Raw genomic sequence first — 19,540 nt, 5'->3', positions numbered from 1 at the left:
CATGCTTATGAGCATCTTCTTGCAAAGTGGGTATAAGACTTTTGCATTCCTCATGTACACAAACTTCACAAGCTTGAGGTAATGAACATGTAATGAAATTCCTTCTTGGAACACCTTCATGTGACTCCTTGGCTTTGGAGCATTCTCCATGATGTTGTTAATAACCAAGACCCAAATACCTAGGCCTTTCCTCTACAACAATTGGCTCAACTATGCCTTGTACATGTTTTCCTAACCCTTTACCTTCATAACCCATATTCGTCAATAATTTGGACCCTATTCCGTTAATGTGTCTTTCAAAAGCACCAAAACATTCATTTTGAGAGTACATTGAAGATAAACTTGAATTGCAGATGTTGGGTCCCTATAATACTAGTGATTACCCCATTACTATTGTAGTTATACCCCTTATTAATATTGTTGTGCCTCTATTGTCCCCATATTGTTATTACCGTTCCCCATAGAATCCCTCTATTGTTATTTTTGTGGCTTTATATTATTATTGTTAGGTCGGCTGGGTTATATTGTGACCCCTTAGACTCCTATATATAGAAAGGAGGTTTTGTCATTTGAATCATCCAAGAATTGTTCATTTATGTAATGTAAAGGAGGTTGCCCTCTCAAAGAGTCTAAATTCTAAGGCGTGGATTTATCTCTTCTATCTTTTCTTGAACTGGTTCCATAACATTTGGTATCAGAGCTTTGGATTCTAGGGTTTCGCTGCTCCAAACAGGTCATCGTGGCATTTTCGCTATAACTTTTTTTCTGCGATGTTTCAGAAGTTGAAAAAAAAACCATTTGAGAAGACATCGTGCAAAATCTCGAGTACAAATTTTAGATATTTTTAAGCTCTATTTGCGGAGATATGATCTGAGGAAGTGGGTCTTTTTGCAGAATCTTGAATTACATTCCAAACAGGTGACCTGGGGAAAATCATCATAACTTTGTCTCTGAGCATTGGATTGAAATTTCGTAAGAAGGTGTAGGAAGAGGAGGGACTATAGTTTCTTGTATATATTTTTCAGAGCTAAAGGTCGAAACAGTGACTCGTTGCATGTCGTACAAGTTTGCTCTACTGAACTAGTCTATAATCAGGTCACTGTGGGAGGTTTCGCATAACTCTTCCTTGGAGAATCCAATTTGGATCAGATTGGTGGCATTGGAAAGAGGAAAAAAAGGGCTACCATAGGTCGCAATTTCAGAACTGGATGTTCTGAAAGTACAGAGATACATCAGAGGCAATATCGAGCTCCTACTAAGTGAAAAAAAAAGGTGTGTAGATTCTTTTAAATTTTTGCTTAAGATCGGTTTGAAAATTATTTTGAAGGAATTATTATCGGTAACTGATGCCCCGAGGAAAGAAAATGCAAACACCTAGTAAGGAACTTGAAAGCTCTAACATGATTCATGAAGAAGAGGAAGAAATGCTACATGATGTATCAAAATTACAAGAACAAGTGCAACAAATGTCACGCTCACAAAAGCTAACATAAGCTAAGATAAATGGCATGGAATCTAAGATAAAGGGCATGGAAGCTAAGATGGATGATTGGAAGACTGATTTGAAGACAGACATGGAAGAATTGAAGATAGATTTGAACATAAATTTGAAGACAGGCATGATAGATATGAAGACAGATTTGACAAATTTTCTACAAGAGATACTTACTAATGGTGAAAAGGTAGTAAAGGAAACTCATGATGCAAAAAAAAGAAATGTTAATCATGATATCATAGACTCTAATGTTGGATCGAAGACCCACCATATTCCAAAAATTGATATGAGGAAGTTTGATGGCAAGGATCCCGCAACATGGATATTACAGATGGAGCAATTTTTCGATCTCAATAATGTGCAAAACACATAAAAGGTACGTATTGCAACTTTATATTTGGAACCAAATCAGTTTGTATGGTATCAATGGCTTTGCTCTCGTAAACAATTTATCACTTGGGCAATTTTTATGGAAGAATTGATATCACATTATGAGGATACAAAAAGCAACACTTTTTTTAGTCAATTGATAAGTCTCAAACAAAAGGGTTCAATAATGGAGCACATTGAGGAGTTCCAAAAATTGAACATAAGGGTAAAAGATATTCCAGAGGAGTATAGGATTGATGTGTTCATAGGGTCTTTAAAGGATAATATCCAACATGATGTTCGCCTTTGGGAACCTGATTCATTAGAGAAGGCATTCAGGTTAGCAAGAAAAATGGAAGCAAAATTATGGTAACCAGGAAGCATACCACTCACAACTATAAAGACGGAAGTGTTGTTGCCCCTAGTCTTCCACAACCTATAAGGTTGACACCACAACAATTGGAAGAAAGAAGAGCAAAAGGGCTTCGTTACAGTTGTGATAGCAAATACACTAAAGGTCATAAGTGTGTTGAGAAGAAATTATTCTACATAGATTGTGAAGAGGAAGAAGGAAAGGAGCAAGAAAGGTCAAAAGAAGAGGATATACTCCAAGAACAAAGCCTAGATAAAGAAGAAATGAATCTGACCATATCTTGTAATGCATTGGCTGGAATTACTACTCCTCAAACCATCAAAATAGAAGGACAAATCAAGAAGAAAAAGGTAATAGTGTTGATTGATTCAGGAAGCACCCATAATTTTATTCATTGTAAGGTAGCAAAAGAATTGAATTGCTTCCTATATCCAGCACCAAAGTGTCAAGTGATGATTGCAAATGGAGGAACAATAAATTGCTCTGGAAAGTGCCATAATATCAGGCTATCCATGGGAGGATATGTATTGACTAGCCCAATGCTTTCCATTCCAATGGGAGGTGCTGATGTTGTACTAGGAGTCCAATGGCTACAATCCCTGGGTACAATAGCTTTTAATTTTCAAGAACTTTTCATCAAATTTTCTGCGGAAGGAAAGGAAGTTGAATTAAGGGGTATTGCAGGGAAACCAGGAAAGATAATCAGCTCTAATGGTATGACAAAGCTTCTAAAAAAGTAATAAGGAGGTGTAATTGCACAATTATGTTCGCTAGATGTTTCCACATCGGAATCATCTATTTCTCCAGATCTCCAAAAGGTCCTGAACAATCATTCCAAGGTATTTGAGATTCCCAAAAGTCTCCCACCTATGCGTGATCATGATCACGCTATTCATCTGATTCTAGGAAGTGTTCCTCCAAACATCCGGCCGTATAGATATCCCTATGCCCAAAAGAGTGAAATTGAACGTATGGTTACAGAAATGCTAGAGGCTGGTATAATTCAACCGAGTCAAAGTTCTTTCTCTACTCCAGTAGTATTGGTGCATAAGAAGGATGGATCATGGCGCATGTGTCCGGATTATAGGGAGCTCAACAAGCTCAGTATTAAAGATAAGTTTCCCATTCTTGTCATTGATGAATCACTGGATGAATTGCATGGATCAACTTACTTCACCAAATTGGATCTTCATTCAGGATATCATCAAATCAGAATGAAGATTGAAGAGATCCCAAAAACAACATTTAGAACTCATGAGGGTCATTATGAATTTTTGGTCATGCCTTTTGGCCTTACCAATGCACCTTCAACATTTCAAGGTTTGATGAACTCAATTTTCAAACCATTCCTTAGAAAATTTGTGTTAGTATTTTTTGATGATATACTAATCTATAGCAAGTCTTGGAAGGATCATGTTGAACATGTTGATAGGGTGCTACAACTATTGGATGAGAAACAATTATATGCAAAAAGATCCAAATGTTTCTTTGGAGTCCAAGAGGTGGAATATCTGGGTCATATTGTATCTCATGAAGGAGTTAAGGTAGACCCTAGCAAAATTAAAGCCATTAAGGAATGGAAAATCCCCACATCCATAAAGCATCTACGAGGATTTCTCGGGTTGACAGGGTATTATTGCAAGTTTGTTAAGAATTATGGGAGAATAGCAGCACCTCTAACAACATTATTGAAGAAAGATGTATTTTCATGGACTCCGGAAGCAACAAAGGCCTTCGAACATCTTAAAGAGGCAATGTGCCAAGCACCAGTCTTAGCTACACCAGACTTCACAAAAACCTTTATTGTGGAATGTGATGCTTCAGGAAATGGAATTGGTGTTGTTCTAATGCAAGATGAAAGACCCATTGCTTTTGAAAGTCGTCCAATCAAGGGAAAGTTTTTAAACAAAGCTATTTATGAGAAGGAAATGTTGGCAATACTCCATGCACTTAAGAAATGGCGACCCTACCTAATGGGAAGACACTTCAAGGTAAAAACAGATCATGATAGCCTTAAATACTTTTTAGAACAAAGATTATCCTCTGAAGAGCAACAAAAGTGGGTCACAAAAATGTTGGGTTATGACTTTGAAATCATCTACAAAAAAGGGAAGCAAAATGTGGTGGCAGATGCACTCTCAAGAAAGGATGAGGATGTGGAAGCATTGTTGTGCTCCATTTCTATTATCCAACTAGATTGGATAAACGAAGCAAGGGAGTAATGGAAGAATGACGAAGAAGTGTGGGCACTTATTCGAAAGTTACAACAAGATTCCAGTACATCTGATACATTTAGCTGGAAAAATGATTTGTTATGGTACAAAGATCGTTTATACCTCTATAAGAATTCCCAGCTAAAACAAAATATTCTTATGGAATTGCACACTTCTCCCTTAGGAGGGCACTCATGATTTTTAATAACCTACCACAGGGTTAAGAAGGGATTTTTTTGCGATGGCCTTAAATCAGATATTCAAAAGTTTGTGGTGGAATTTTTGGTTTGCCAACAAAATAAAGTTGAAACAATTAAAACACCGGGTCTATTACAACCTTTATCCATTCCAAGCCAACGTTGGGAGGAGGTTTCAATGGATTTTATCACAGGTTTACCCAAGTCTGAGGGAAAGAGTGTCATCATGGTGGTAGTTGACAGACTTACCAAGTATGCACACTTTTGTGCATTATCACATCCATTTAAAAGCCAGTACAGTTTCTACTGCATTTATGGAAACAATTCAAAAGCTACATGGAAACCCAAAGATTATTGTAAGTGACAGAGATCCCATTTTCACTGGAAATTTTTGGACAAAATTATTTTCTTGTCTGGGTACTCAGTTAGCTCATAGCTCATCTTATCATCCTCAATCTAATGGGCAAATTGAGATAGTAAACAAATGTTTGGAAGGATATCTTCGTTGCTTTGCATCTGATAAACAGACACAATGGGTCAAATCGTTTCCTCTGGAAGAATGGTGGTATAACACTTCCTTCCATACAACAACAAAAATGACCCCATTTATGGCACTTTATGGGTATCAGCCACCATCCATCACATCATATTTAAGAGAAAATTCTAAGGTTCAAGCAGTGGAACATCACATCTAACATCAACAACAAGTCCTCCAACTCTTAAAGGATAACCTCGTGTTGGCACAGAATAGAATGAAACAACAGGCAGATCAACATCGCAGCGAAAGAAGTTTTGATGTAGGTGATTGGGTATTCCTATGGCTACAACCATATAAGCAAATGTCCCTTACGCAAGCTAAAAAGGATAATAAATTATCACCAAAGTATTATGGTCCATACAAGGTGTTGCAAAAGATTGGTACTATGGCATACAAATTGGAGCTTCCTGCAGCTTCTTGATTGCACCCAGTTTTCCATGTTTCATGTTTAAAGAAGGTTATAGGCGACAAGCTCCCAGTTCAAACAATATTACCAGAACTTGATGAGGAAGGAAAAATTATATTGGAACCGGAAGCAGTCACAGAAACAAGAACTCGACAGCTACGAAATCGATCAATTTCGGAGTATCTTATCAAGTGGAAGAACTTATCCGCTGAAGATTCCACATGGGAGGATGAGAATTTTATACAGAAGTATCCAAAACTACTCAAGCGTTGAGGACAACACTTTTTTGAAGGAGAGGGGCATGTTGGGTCCCTATAACACTAGTGATTACCCCATTACTATTGTAGTTATACCCCTTATTAATATTGTTGTGCCCCTATTGTCACCATATTGTTATTACTGTGCCCCATAGAATCCCTCTATTGTTATTTTTGTGGCTTTATATTATTATTGTTAGGTCGGCTGGGTTATATTGTGACTCCTTAGACTCCTATATATAGAAAGGAGGTTTTGTCATTTGAATCATCCAAGAATTGTTCATTTATGTAATGTAAAGGAGGTTGCCCCCTCGAAGAGGCTGAATTCTAAGGTGTGGATTTATCTCTTCTATCTTTTCTTGAACTGGTTCCATAACAGCATACCTCATTTTCATGCACATACTTGGCTAGGGTTTCCTTGGCATCATGGAGTTGAATCTCCATCTCATGCATCTTTTCAAGAAGCTCTTTCTTCTCCTCCTTCATGTCCATCAACTCCTCTTGAGGTATAGTGTTATCCTTCCTATCTTCATTCATCTCTTGCACCATATCTCTCATGATGATAAGCTCTTTCAACATCTCTAAATCAAAGAGTCTTGCTAAGGAAGATGGATTAGAAACATCACTTATTGAAACTGCCATCACACTTGTAATGCATCAAAAAGCTTCACAAAGCTACAAAACGTTTCTCAATAAAGAAGCATCTCAAACCATCTCCCTTCTTCAGCTTACACACATAAACTTGCACACATACAAAACCAATAGCTAATTTTATAGCTACCCTTAGCAAACCATGTCAGGGTTAAAATGGGCTAACACTGCATCGATACCAACTTGATCTGAATCTTGGGAAAACTTGTTAATGCTAAGCAATCTCCCTCATCGGTATTAAAAAAAATGTGTTTAGAATCGTCTCAAATTAACCAAAATGTGAGGAATTATTTGTCAAAGAATTGAGTGTCTTTTATGTCAATTTATGAGGTTTATTAGTTGTTTAAAACAAATATAGAACAAGTAAATTGCATAGAAGTATAACATAGAAACTCATAACACAAAGTTGATAAAGGAGTTCACCCCTCCTAGGCTACATCTCCTTGGACCTGCTTCAATTGCTAGGACCTCTTTGGATTAATGGTAAATTCTCTTATTACATGCACCTGTAGTGCTACAATGGCTTTTCAACCTGCTCCATTGATTTAGAAGACCCAGCAACCCCAAAAATGATTATCCAAGCTCTGCAATTTGACTTCAGCTGATCTAGGCTTGACCTCCTCTCTTGGTGGCAATAGGCTTCCTTAAATATTAACGTAGAAAAATCACGTATAAAGGTGCCTTATTGCCTCTCCAACCTATTCCATTGTGTTCAGATCATCCAAATCATCTAGGAATGACTCTTTCTAAGCTAAAATTGGTTGAATACTGAAGAAATTATGGTCTCTTCATTCTACCTTAGGAAAAGTCCACCAAATCCGGAGAAAATCCAGTTAAGCCTGCCAAATTTGGAATAGCGCCGGATTTTTCAGGCCTGCTAAAACCACCACCAACTAAATCCACACTTAATTAAGGGTTAATAATTTGTTAATTAGCATTAAACTCCACTTAGTGCATTAAGCGCGTGGTTAATGTTGGAGAGTTCACATGCTAGCAGTTAGCTCGGCGATTAGCCTACCCTGATGGTTATGGTAACTACTAGCGGTTAACATTGGTGCATTGACATGCTAGCAGTAAAGGTTAGTGCCCACCTCCCAAACTCATTGGTGCATGTGTTTAAATGAAATCACAAGCCCATAGTTTTTAAGTCCAATGGTGGCAGTATAGTGGTAAGGCATGGGGCTTGTGTGGGCATGGTCGTGGGTTTAACTCCACTAGCCTCCCAAATAACATTTTCCCCGACCTTTGAGAGGGCACGTGGCGACCTCTAGGCTTGCCACATATCAACCTCTCATTGGTCCACCTCAAATGTCATTGACCAATAACGTGCTGACACTTGTCACAATGCGATTGAGCCACCTCTCAAAATATTCCTTGGAATATTCTTTTTGCTAACTTGGCTGTACAGATGTCTAGTCAGCGTCCTAGTCAGCCTTGTACCCAAAATTTTGCCTATTTGACAAAATAAATAGAGGTATTTATCTTTCTCATACGAAATTCGTTTTGTGTGAAATGAGTTGTGTTGTGATTGTACAGCCAAGATGGACGTGGTCGTTCAGGATTTGAGCAAGTCTAAGAACTTTGTTTTTTGAACAAATTTTTGCCCCTAGTCCATATTTCAATCACTCCTTCCCAGTGACAGGATTTTGGATCCACAAAAGTTGGTTATCTGACGAGAGCTGAATACTCTTCTCCTTCCCAAGTTTATCTATTAATTCTCCTTGGAAAAATCTCCATGACAACCACTTGTGTTCACTGACATGCCTTGCCTTGTAAATAGCTTGGCACTTCAACCACTCTTCTCCTTTTGCTGCTGACCCAATCCAACACTTGTTGGTTTCTTATTGATTAAAAAACTTGTTGTACCAAAGCGATCCCTTGGTTCTTGGAAAGCCGATTGATGGCCTTCCCATTGAGAATCATGTTCCTCCTTTTCATCACATGCATTTGATGCAAGCTTCTCCTTGGAAAACACTTTTCCAAGTTAAGCCCATCTGAGTGAACTACAACAATTAGTTCCAATATCAGTAATAACAAGAAAAGAAATGACCATTCTTATACCTCCACGATTCCAAATTCCACATATAGAAGAATGCATTCTCCATCTCTTTCGCTTCTTGGCATCAACACATCAAATGGTCTACAATGGCTGCAAATGTTTGTCATTTTTGTCCACTTTCACTTTTTGATTCTATCATCCTTCAATATTAACATGTTGCTTATGTCATGATTTTATAATGAAGGCTAACCATGAGCCTCTTGCTCAATCGTGGGCCTTCCAAATCCCGTGACATCTTGTCACAAGAAACACCATTAACCTTGAAAAACACTCATGAAACTATATAGCTTGACAACCTCTTCCTTTTGCTTCTTCAAAGCAACAAATGTCACATCATGTGAACATTGCCATGTACTCTTACATCTTGATGTATAAACCATCGACTAAAAACAAGTTGAGAAAACATGCTTCTTCAAACAACTGATTTTCAAGTCAAGCAAAATCATGTACAACAACTTGATGATTTACAACAATAATTCCACATTCTCATGAAACAATTCGCCACATGTCCCTTTCATCTTTGGAGACAAAATCAACTCTTCCAAGTTGATATAACATACATGTAACAATTAATCGACCACACATGCTGACACTCATGCATGTGGAAATGATCAATATTCTCAAGTTGATAGCATACATGTTAACAAAGAAATCAACCAACACAAGTCAATCACTCATGCATGTTCAAGAATAATGAAACTATTAAAAATTCCCCTGTTCACAGACACAAACTCTTATGCATGTATAACAAGTCTCAACTCTCTCAAAAGTACAATCACAAGTACAAGAATCCCATTGGTATGTACGAGTGCTTAAAGAGCTGAAATGACCAAATTTTCCACAATAAGGTGAGTCAAGATACTCCACCAATTTTGAACATCTTCCTAGTGTAAACATGCAAGTTCAAGTTTGCAACATGCATTCAAATTTGTAGTTGCAAGTTTCCATATTTACTGCATCTAAGTGAGGCAACATAACTCTACTTTTCCAACATCTTGCTTCATGCAATATGCAACATACTTTGAGGAGAAAATAAATGCATCGAAATAAAAAGGAAATGCATTAGTAAGGCAAGATTTACATCAATTATCAAAATAAATGCAAGGCCTTAATTCGTTAAGAAATCTAACCATCTCTTTCTAAAGCATTTCAATGGCACTTCTTTTAGTTGCGCTTCATCATGTGTATCATTCTGACCCACATCAATTATGGAATCCTCTTTTCGATTCTTTCCAAATCTCTCTCTACCTTGTTGAAATGTTGTGGATGACTTGTTGGATGCAAAGTCCAGCACTTGTCTACAAGATGACCCAGCTTATGGCAATGAGTGCAAAATTTCAACATGGTTTCCATTATCCAATGAACCTTTAGCTTTCTGTCTCTTTTGTTTTGAAAGTTTCCTGTGTATGGATATCCTCTTCTAACACCTCAAAAAAATATGATTAGTCAAACCACAAAAGGAACATGTAAATTTTCTCCAAATCTTATGTGAAGATTTACCATGTTTATCATAATCAAAAGAAACTTAATTAAAAGCAAATTTATACCTTGCACATTCACCTTTGTTGCCTTCTTGAAGAGGTGAATTTGATGAGGTAGTGGCTCTCTTCAAAATACCAACAATGGTTTCAATGACCTTAGACGTTTCAACATCGTCTTGTTTTCCATTTCCACTAGTTGCATGCTTATGCGAATCTTCTTACAAAGTGGGTATAAAACTTTTTCATTCCTCAAGAACACAAACTTCACAAGCTTGAGGTAATGAAAATGTAATGAAATTCCTTCTTGGAAAATCTTCATGTGCCTCCTTGGCTTTGGAGCATTCTCCATCATGTTGTCCATAACCAAGACCCAAATACCTAGGCCTTTCCTCAACAACAATTGACTCAACTATGCCTTATGCATGTTTTCCTAACCCTTTACCTTCATAACCAATCTTCATCAATAATTTGGACCCTCTTCCTCTAGTGTGTCTTTCAAAAGCACCAAAACATTCATTTTGAGAGGAAATTGAAGATAAACATGAATTGCATACCTCATTTTCATGCACATACTTGGCTAGGGCTTCCTTGGCATCATGGAGTTGAATCTCCATCTCATGCATATTTTCAAGAAGTCCTTCCTTCTCCTCCTTCATGGCCATCAACTCCTCTTGAAGTATAGTGTTCTCCCTATCTTCATTCATCTGTTGCACCATATCTCTCATGATGATGTTATAGACAATTTTGTGCCTTGCAGCATCAGGCATGAATTGTCAATAATCCAAGGGATCCAAAGTCCCTAAACATGATGTTCCTACCCCTAGAGGAACAAGGTCAGCAAACCAATAGCTCTCAGATCAGTTCTCCACCTGAAAACACTCAAAAACAAGCAATCCTGAAATCAAAGCAGGTGCTCCACTAGGCTTCTGCACTGAAACTCAACTCCTCCATGGTGTACCTGCGTTGCAAAGCAGGTAGAACAAAGGCCACCTGCGCTGAGCGAGATGGGACAAGTGGCACACTGAGTCATTGCTCTGGAATCTTCCAAAAATGACACTTGGATCAGGGATTTTGCCTTGTGATGAGTCAGAGGCTCTGTTTCTCCAAGTGGAAGCAAAGTTCTCCAAGTGGACTCAAGAATTGAAGATCAACTGAAGAGAGAGAGGACACAAGGCAGCTACACATCAGTTGCAAGCTGACTCATCCTTTCTCAATTCATCTATATATTGAGCTCTCTCCTATGAGCTCAGGAGGCTGGAATTTTGTGCAAAGTAATGATATGCTGTTGGTTTCACTATAGAACTATTGGGTGATTGCTTGAAGGAGGTGAAGAGGAGAAATTCTTTCTGCTGGGAGGTGTTGCTGGATTGGGGCCTTCAATGGTTGTAACCTTCTCAGAACTTTACTTCTTCCATTAATGAAATCTATTGAGGTTCTTCTATATGCATTTGTTTCAATGATGTATTGTGATGATTGTATATCTGATTTATGATAATCCTTGAATCAGTTATGAATGCATGCTTCTTGTAGTTTCCTTCTTTGTTATTTTGCAGGATCTCATTGTAGCTGGGCCAGCAAAAGAGAAAATAGCTAGGAGCAAGCAGCAAAGAGAAGAGATTGGAGCAAATATTAAGCGCAAGGCAACGGTTAGTGCATTTCTTCATTCTCTCTTGCTTTCATAAAGAAGTAAACCTTAAGTAGTTTTGTTTACAGTTGTTGCTGAGGTACTATCACCCTTAGAGTGGGATAGGGTCATCCGAATCGGATACTTTTCCCTACAACAAACTGGCGACTCCACTGGGGATCGTATCTGTTTGATTGTTTGTAGTATTTTGCTATTCATTTCCTGAACAAAAGAGTACCAAATCGAAAAGCTTTTGACTATATCAAAAGCGAAGTAGAGGGCAGCTACTCTAGCTCATTTCTGAGCTTGTTCATGATTTGAAGAGCTGATATACAAGGATCCTTGTAAGCTCTTAGTGATAGCTTTTCATCTTCCTTGTCATCCCTTAGTGTGTGCTTGACTGATAGCTTCTGATTTGAGCAAAAACTGTGAATTTTTGAGAAAATTGTGACCCGGAAACTGTGAAAACGCAACTTTCGTTTTCCAAAGCAGGTAGTACACAGGCTACCTGCTTTGCAACGCAGGTCCCGAAGGGGCTACCTGCGCTGAGAGCCAGACTGGCTGTGCAGCACCTGCGTTGGCCCAATTTTGCCTTGTGCATTTGGGGTTTCCTCCCTTTTTCTTGCCTGTTTTCACTATAGATTTTGCAGCCAGTTACCAGTCTTGTACCTGTTCTGAAACCAACCTTACTTGCCATCATTCCGCCTCTGTTATATAACGAAATTGTACTTGTTATTTTTTATTTCTTACATCATTTACAATTTCCCATAACGAAAGTGAACTAGTCTTGCTTTGGCCTCTTAGATCTGAACCTGTGTTAGGCATTTTGCTGGTCTAAAGAGTTAGCTTGTTTGCTGTCCATAGCTGATTAGTCTTTTTACTTTCGTCATTATGGTTTGATTTCACGTATTTCCAGTGTTTAAACAAGTAAATCTTAAGGTGTCTTTTGATTTTGGACTAGCTTGTTTACTTTCGCTTGAAATCGAAATCAAAGTTATATAACAACTTTCTTTTTGTAATACATCAACATTAAGAAAGGGAAAAGAAAATACATGCAATGTGCATTTTGCATTTGACTGTTTGCATGCTGATTTAGGAAATTTTGCATTAGTGTGTGCTCTATGATCTGTGTGAAAAGATTTGCCTTTCTTCTCCTCAGTAGTTAAGATTTTCAAAGTTGAAAGATTGAAAAGTTTGCTTCTCATCTTAGACTGCATTCAGGAATTTGTTACATACATCTCGTGGTGATCCTTAAAGGCAAACTGCTAAGCAAGATCAACATTAAAATAAATTCAATTTACATAACAACGCTTTGTAACATAACGCAAACACATAGAGGTCTAGGTAGAGACGTGTTCCGGCGTCGTTAAACGTAGTGACTGTCGATCTCTACGAAGGTGGGTGATTCCTCCTGAGAGTCGGTGGCACTAATACGGACTTGTGCTCCCACGTACCGTCGCGTATATATTGGGAGACCCCTATAGGAACAAAGCCTTTATCCATAGGAAGCCGTGTCGGCCGCCCTACTGATCGCGATGCAGTGAACACAGCATTCACGAAGATCGACCACCCGTACCGTAAAACGTATTCTGTGGTTTCGCGAAAAGTTTGGCACACCCTCTGCCTAGAACTCCAGAGCAGTTTCTTTTGGCCTTTTTCAAAATCTATAACTGAAAAAGTCCATCCGAGCATTTGTCACTTCGGGCTCGTTAAAACATCGAAGGGGACTAGAGTCATCTTTAGCTTTTTCTCGACTCTTAAAACATGAAAAAGCAAAGTTGTGTCTAAAGCGTCGTTAATAAAATTTATTTTAAACGGAACATAATCACCTCTTATTCCCGCGTTGATCTTTCAGTTGAAAAGTATGGAGCCCACCAACCAAGGAAGTCACCTTGGTGGAAGTCCCAGTCCCTTCTCCTCTTGGGGAGATGTTGGTGCGCCCCATATGGCCACATTGTCACTTCCAGGATTGACAATTGGCCTACCTGTATGGCTCTTTTCAACTAATGTAGTTCAGACCACCACAAATCCTGAGCAGTCGAATCAACAGTCAGACCAGACTAGAGCTGCCCACCAGCCTTCCACTTCTTACAATTCTTCCTCTGATCCTTCATCTTCACAAGGTAGAGCCGGCAGAAGTCAGCCTCCCATGGAGAAGAAGGAGAAGAAGAAAAAAGAAAAGAAGCAGAAGGAGCCTAAGGCGAAGGCGACTGGGGGCAAGCAAAAGACATCTGACAAAAATCCACACACTGCACCGACCGGGCCTAAATCGCCATGTGTCATTTGCAAAGGGACCCACTTCCACCGTGATTGTCCTTGTATTCCCCGGATACTAAGGGACTGGTCCCCCAGGTTGCACAATCCGGTAGCTTCAACCTCTGGTAGTCATGTTGATTGCAGTTCGTCAACTAGCGAGAGTGAAGGACAAAGAGGAAGACCAAGATCACCCTACAAACTGTGTGAAGGCGATCACGCCATCCACCGTTGTCCATTCTTAGATGAGGTGAAAAGAGTTTTGGAAGATCGTCTGGTGTCACCGTTACGACTTCCTCCTGGATACCAAAAACTCGTACCAAGTCCCTCGATAGTTGAAAATCCAGCTGGCCCGATCAAGTGGTCAGCTGAAGTGTCAGTCATTGAGAATGAACCAACTGAATCCAGACCAGACGAAAGTCTAAAGGTCGATACGGCAGTTGACCCGGTTCTTCCTTCAGAGGTTTCATCCTCAAATGACACCGTCGTTGAAGATTCATCTTCAAATGATACCCTCACTGAAGAGAATAAGGATGACACCATCCAGATTCTTTTCATCAACACAGACTCTGATGAGCATCAGGGCAATGCACCCATTCCTTTATCGTAGGAAGGAACATCGTCAGGGTCGTATCCGGCCGTGTATTCGGTCCCACGACCAAGCAACCTGGTTGTGTCCTTTGATTGGAACCAACTAGGCAGACCCCAGTTACCAGCCAATATACCATTCAGAATCATTGTCCAAATCTATAGAATGGTAATGGCTGGAACTATCATTGATGAAGGGGCATCTGTGAGTATCCTTTCCTCTATTGCTTGGAAAGCACTGGGTTCCCCGGCACTTTTACCTGAGATGAGAAATCTATCAGGTTTTGATAAAGGAACCAGTCGCCCTTTAGGGATCCTCCCCAATGTTCCGATTACATTGAGGAAGAAGACAGTTCATATGAACGTCATGGTCGTCCAAGGACCCTTGGATTATAACCTACTCCTTGGACGGGACTATATATATTGCATGGGAGCTATAGTCTCCTCACTCTTTAGAGTAATGTGTTTTCCACACGAAGGAAAGATGGTCAAGCTCGTAGACCAACTTTCATTTCCGGGATCTCGCATCGCAAATAGTCAAATACCATCCCTGAATGGCTTATTCACTCAAGAAATGCCTCCACCCCTGGTTCTACTTCCCGATGAATGCGAGTGATTCGGAAAGATATAACTGGGACCCAGGGGGCATGCACCCTGGCCTGCCTTGGGCAGAGGAAACCTTGGGTATAAAGTTAATTTCCGCAGAAGAATGGGACTAGTCCGTACCCCGTCCGAAAGAAGGAAGAGAGGGTTGTTCTAGGATAAAGTTCTTTTGTCAAAGTTATGTGAGTGAGATAATCAGCTTCTCGCTCCCCTTGTCTAGGTAAGTAGGATACCGAGGAAGGGGACCATTTGCGGCAGCAAGTAGCCACCATCTTTGAAGGCAAGCCTCACCCATTAAAACATATGTTTTGAAGGATAAGTAGGGGCAGCCTCCAAAGAAAGAGATGAAATTGCTGCAACAAGTGGTCACTGTCTTTAGTAACCTAGTGATAGACATCGCCGAAAAAAAGGGTTTAGTTTGCGGCAGCGAACATAACTATTTTTCGGATAATAAGTAAGAGGCAGGCCTCCCTCCGTAACACCAATGTTTTATCTGTTGCGATCTTGCAAAAACCTAAAAGTGAACTGATGGGAAGACAAGTACCGTCGGCACCGAAAAATAACGAGAAGACAAGTATCGTTAAAAATATAGCAAGATGACAAGTAGGAAAACGGAGGTGGGACAGAGGAGGGGTAGCCTTGAAATTATATTTTATACCTGGGGGCATGCAAACCTTTTGGAGTGCAAGCAAAGAGCGGTTATTTATCTGTTTTTTGGATTAGTCGTTTCCAAACTTGCATGAAGAAAGGATGTGGGGCAAAAGTCAAAACTTGCCAAATAGGAGCATAGCTTCGTGAGATAAAGCTCCTTAAAAAATAGCTATCTCACCTGAGGCGTTTCTTGTATTATGACTGGTATAATCGAGCAGTTTTAGCACACAGTTCATGCTCGTTAAAAAATAAACGCAAGATCCGAGCAGTTTTAGCACATAGTTCATGCTCGTTAAAAAATAAACATAAGTTGTGAGCAATCTTCCCCTAGAGTTCAAGCTCACCCAGAAAAAATGAACCGGTAAATAACCTTGGTAAATGTAACCTTTGATAGCCATATTAAAGCCCTTGGTCGTGTTCTTGCAGTCTCACCTCCATCCGTTCATTTGGCCAATCGTTCATCTCCATATGATTGTTTACCCATTTTGAGGAACAGCTGCGAAGAGTGATTTCACTTAGCCATCCTTGTGACACTGCCGTGATTGGAAAATTCCAACCTGTACCTGGAATCTGCTGCTAGCCCTGTTTATCACTCGTTCCTCAAAAGACGAGTCTCCTTTGAGCTCTTTTCTCCTGACTCGTAAAATATGAAAAGTTTGCCGAGTTTTGGCCTTCCAGCTCGTTAAATGACAGGAAGAGCTATCCCTCCTTTAGATTTTAATCTTTTTGGACCTGAGGGATTATTGCATAAAAAGATCGAGCGCTTGTTTTGTTCGGCTCGTTAAAGCAATTGAAAATTCATCCCTTCTGTATTGTTTTATACTTTTTCAGACTTAAGGGATTAGATGACGAAAAAGGAATTCTGTTGTTGACTTTACGTACCTTTTCAGACTCTCTAAAAATGAAAAGGATCGAGTTATCCTTGTCGTTAGACTCGTTAAATTCATTAAATAGCGACAAACTTGTCTTTAGATGAGAACGAGTTTCCCTATCGCTAGGCTCGTTAAAACATAGCGATGGGCTTGCCCGAAGGGCAGGTTATAGAACAAGCATATGTTATCCTCCTCAAGCTTGACAAAAATAAAGAGGTACTGGTCAGCAATGACTGGGTAAAAATTGGGAGAACCTCACAGCTTTAATGGTAGCAAGTCGCTCTTGAACATGACACTTTGTCCTCCGTATCACATCGGGTTGGGTTGTTTCATTCACCGGTCTCATCACCATGGTCCTCGCCACACCATCCACATTTGGGGTAATGCTACCGATCCATCACATCAGTGTCGTTATATGTTCAAGAGATGTTGTTCTGCAAAGAGTCAACCGTGTCCCATCCACTGCCATACATTGTCCTTCATCCATTTCATGACCGCCACCCTGAATCATACATCACAGTTTGTTTTCACCTCATCACAATCACTAGCTCCGTTCCGTGTCAATGATGTGGGATTCATTAAGGCCCTCCTTTGACGGATCGCTCCTTGTCGACATCAGCTCATTATCCAAGGAGTTGATCTAGGAACAACCCCTTCAGTACTTTGAAGCTTGCATGCCTCAATGGCAAGTTTCTCACTTCCGGCGACAGGTATACATCAATGACCTTCGACCAGAGGATTTTGCATGGTGGTCGACGCCAAGTCCTTTATTCCCACCATGTGAATTGTACTGCTGTACCTTGAGGGTCATCATCCTTATCGGTGATTCCTCTCGCGCTTGTTAATGGTTTACATCATTGACCGGTAATCAAGCGATGTCTTTCCATGTTCGACTTCAAGAAATTCTCACATGGATCGACTTGTACATCGAGTGAAGATCGGAAGAGATTGAAGACCCCGGATCTAGTTTCATCCATCCGGGCTGCGATATATTTTCAGGATATAAAGACATTTGATGTGTACATCATTGCAGCAGATGATCATCCTTCTCAAAGGATGATAATTTCAGCAGAGAATTATCAGTCTACCATCAGACGATCGTCTGTTCTATGTACCAAAATGAATTTATAAAGCTGAGCATGGGAATGCCCGCCTCAGCTAGATCATGAAAAAGTATGAAAAATAATGTATTGTATTGTATCTTATTACAGGACACTTCTCAGCAGATTGAATGAACTTCGGATCCTCCTAATAAAGCATTTCACCCGATAAACGACCTCATACTTTAGGGGGCATCTGTTATAGACAATTTTGTGCCTTGCAGCATCAGGCATGAATTGTCAATAATCCAAGGGATCCAAAGTCCCTAAACATGATGTTCCTAACCCTAGAGGAACAAGGTCAGCAAACCAACAGCTCTCAGATCAGTTCTCCACCTGAAAACACTCAAAAACAAGCAATCCTGAAATCAAAGCAGGTGCTCCACTAGGCTTCTGCGTTGAAACTCAACTCCTCCATGGTGTACCTGCGTTGCAAAGCAGGTAGAACAAAGGCCACCTGCGCTGAGCGAGATGGGACAAGTGGCACACTGAGTCATTGCTCTGGAATCTTCCAAAAATGACACTTGGATCAGGGATTTCGCCTTGTGATGAGTCAGAGGCTCTGTTTCTCCAAGTGGAAGAAAAGTTCTCCAAGTGGACTCAAGAACTGAAGATCAACTGAAGAGAGAGAGGACACAAGGCAGCTACACATCAGTTGCAAGCTGACTCATCCTTTCTCAATTCATCTATATATTGAGCTCTCTCCTATGAGCTCAGGAGGCTGGAATTTTGTGCAAAGTAATGATATGCTGTTGGTTTCACTATAGAACTATTGGGTGATTGCTTGAAGGAGGTGAAGAGGAGAAATTCTTTCTGCTGGGAGGTGTTGCTGGATTGGGGCCTTCAATGGTTGTAACCTTCTCAGAACTTTACTTCTTCCATTAATGAAAGCTATTGAGGTTCTTCTATATGCATTTGTTTCAATGATGTATTGTGATGATTGTATATCTGATTTATGCTAATCCTTGAATCAGTTATGAATGCATGCTTCTTGTAGTTTCCTTCTTTGTTATTTTGCAGGATCTCATTGTAGCTGGGCCAGCAAAAGAGCAAATAGCTAGGAGCAAGCAGCAAAGAGAAGAGATTGGAGCAAATATTAAGCACAAGGCAACGGTTAGTGCATTTCTTCATTCTCTCTTGCTTTCATAAAGAAGTAAACCTTAAGTAGTTTTGTTTACAGTTGTTGCTGAGGTACTATCACCCTTAGAGTGGGATAGGGTCATCCGAATCGGATACTTTTCCCTACAACAGATGATAAGCTATTGCAACATTTCTAAATCAAAGAATCTTGATAAGGAAGATGAATTAGAAACATCACTTGTTGAAGCTGCCATCACACTTGTAATGCATCAAAAATATTCACAAAGCTTCAAAAAGTTTCTCAACAAAGAAGCATCTCAGATCATCTCCATTCTTCAGCTTACACACATAAACTTTCACACATACAAAACCAATAGGTAATTTTCTAGTTAACCTTAGCAAACCATCTCAGGGTTAAAATGAGCTAACAGTGCTCTGATACCAACTTGATTTGAATGTTGGGAAAACTTGTTAATGCTATGCAAGCTCCCTCATCAGTATTAAAAAATATATGTTTAGGATCGTCTCAAAGTAACCTAAATGTGAGGAATTATGTGTCAAGTACTTAGTGTATTTTATGAGAAATTTATGAGGTTAATTAGCTATTTAAAACACATATACATCAAGTAAATTATAGAGGAGTAAAGCAGAGAAACTCATAACACAAAGCTGATAAAGGAGTTCACCCCTCATGGGCTACATCTCCTTGGACCTACTTCAATGGCTACAC

Source organism: Pinus tabuliformis, chromosome 2_1 (genome assembly GCF_031772625.1).
Source record: "Pinus tabuliformis cultivar Carrire ecotype Pingquan chromosome 2_1, CPIR1, whole genome shotgun sequence".
Classification (NCBI taxonomy): domain Eukaryota; kingdom Viridiplantae; phylum Streptophyta; class Pinopsida; order Pinales; family Pinaceae; genus Pinus; species Pinus tabuliformis.
The sequence above is the reverse complement of the archived record's forward strand: the minus strand, read 5'-3'. Positions refer to the sequence as shown.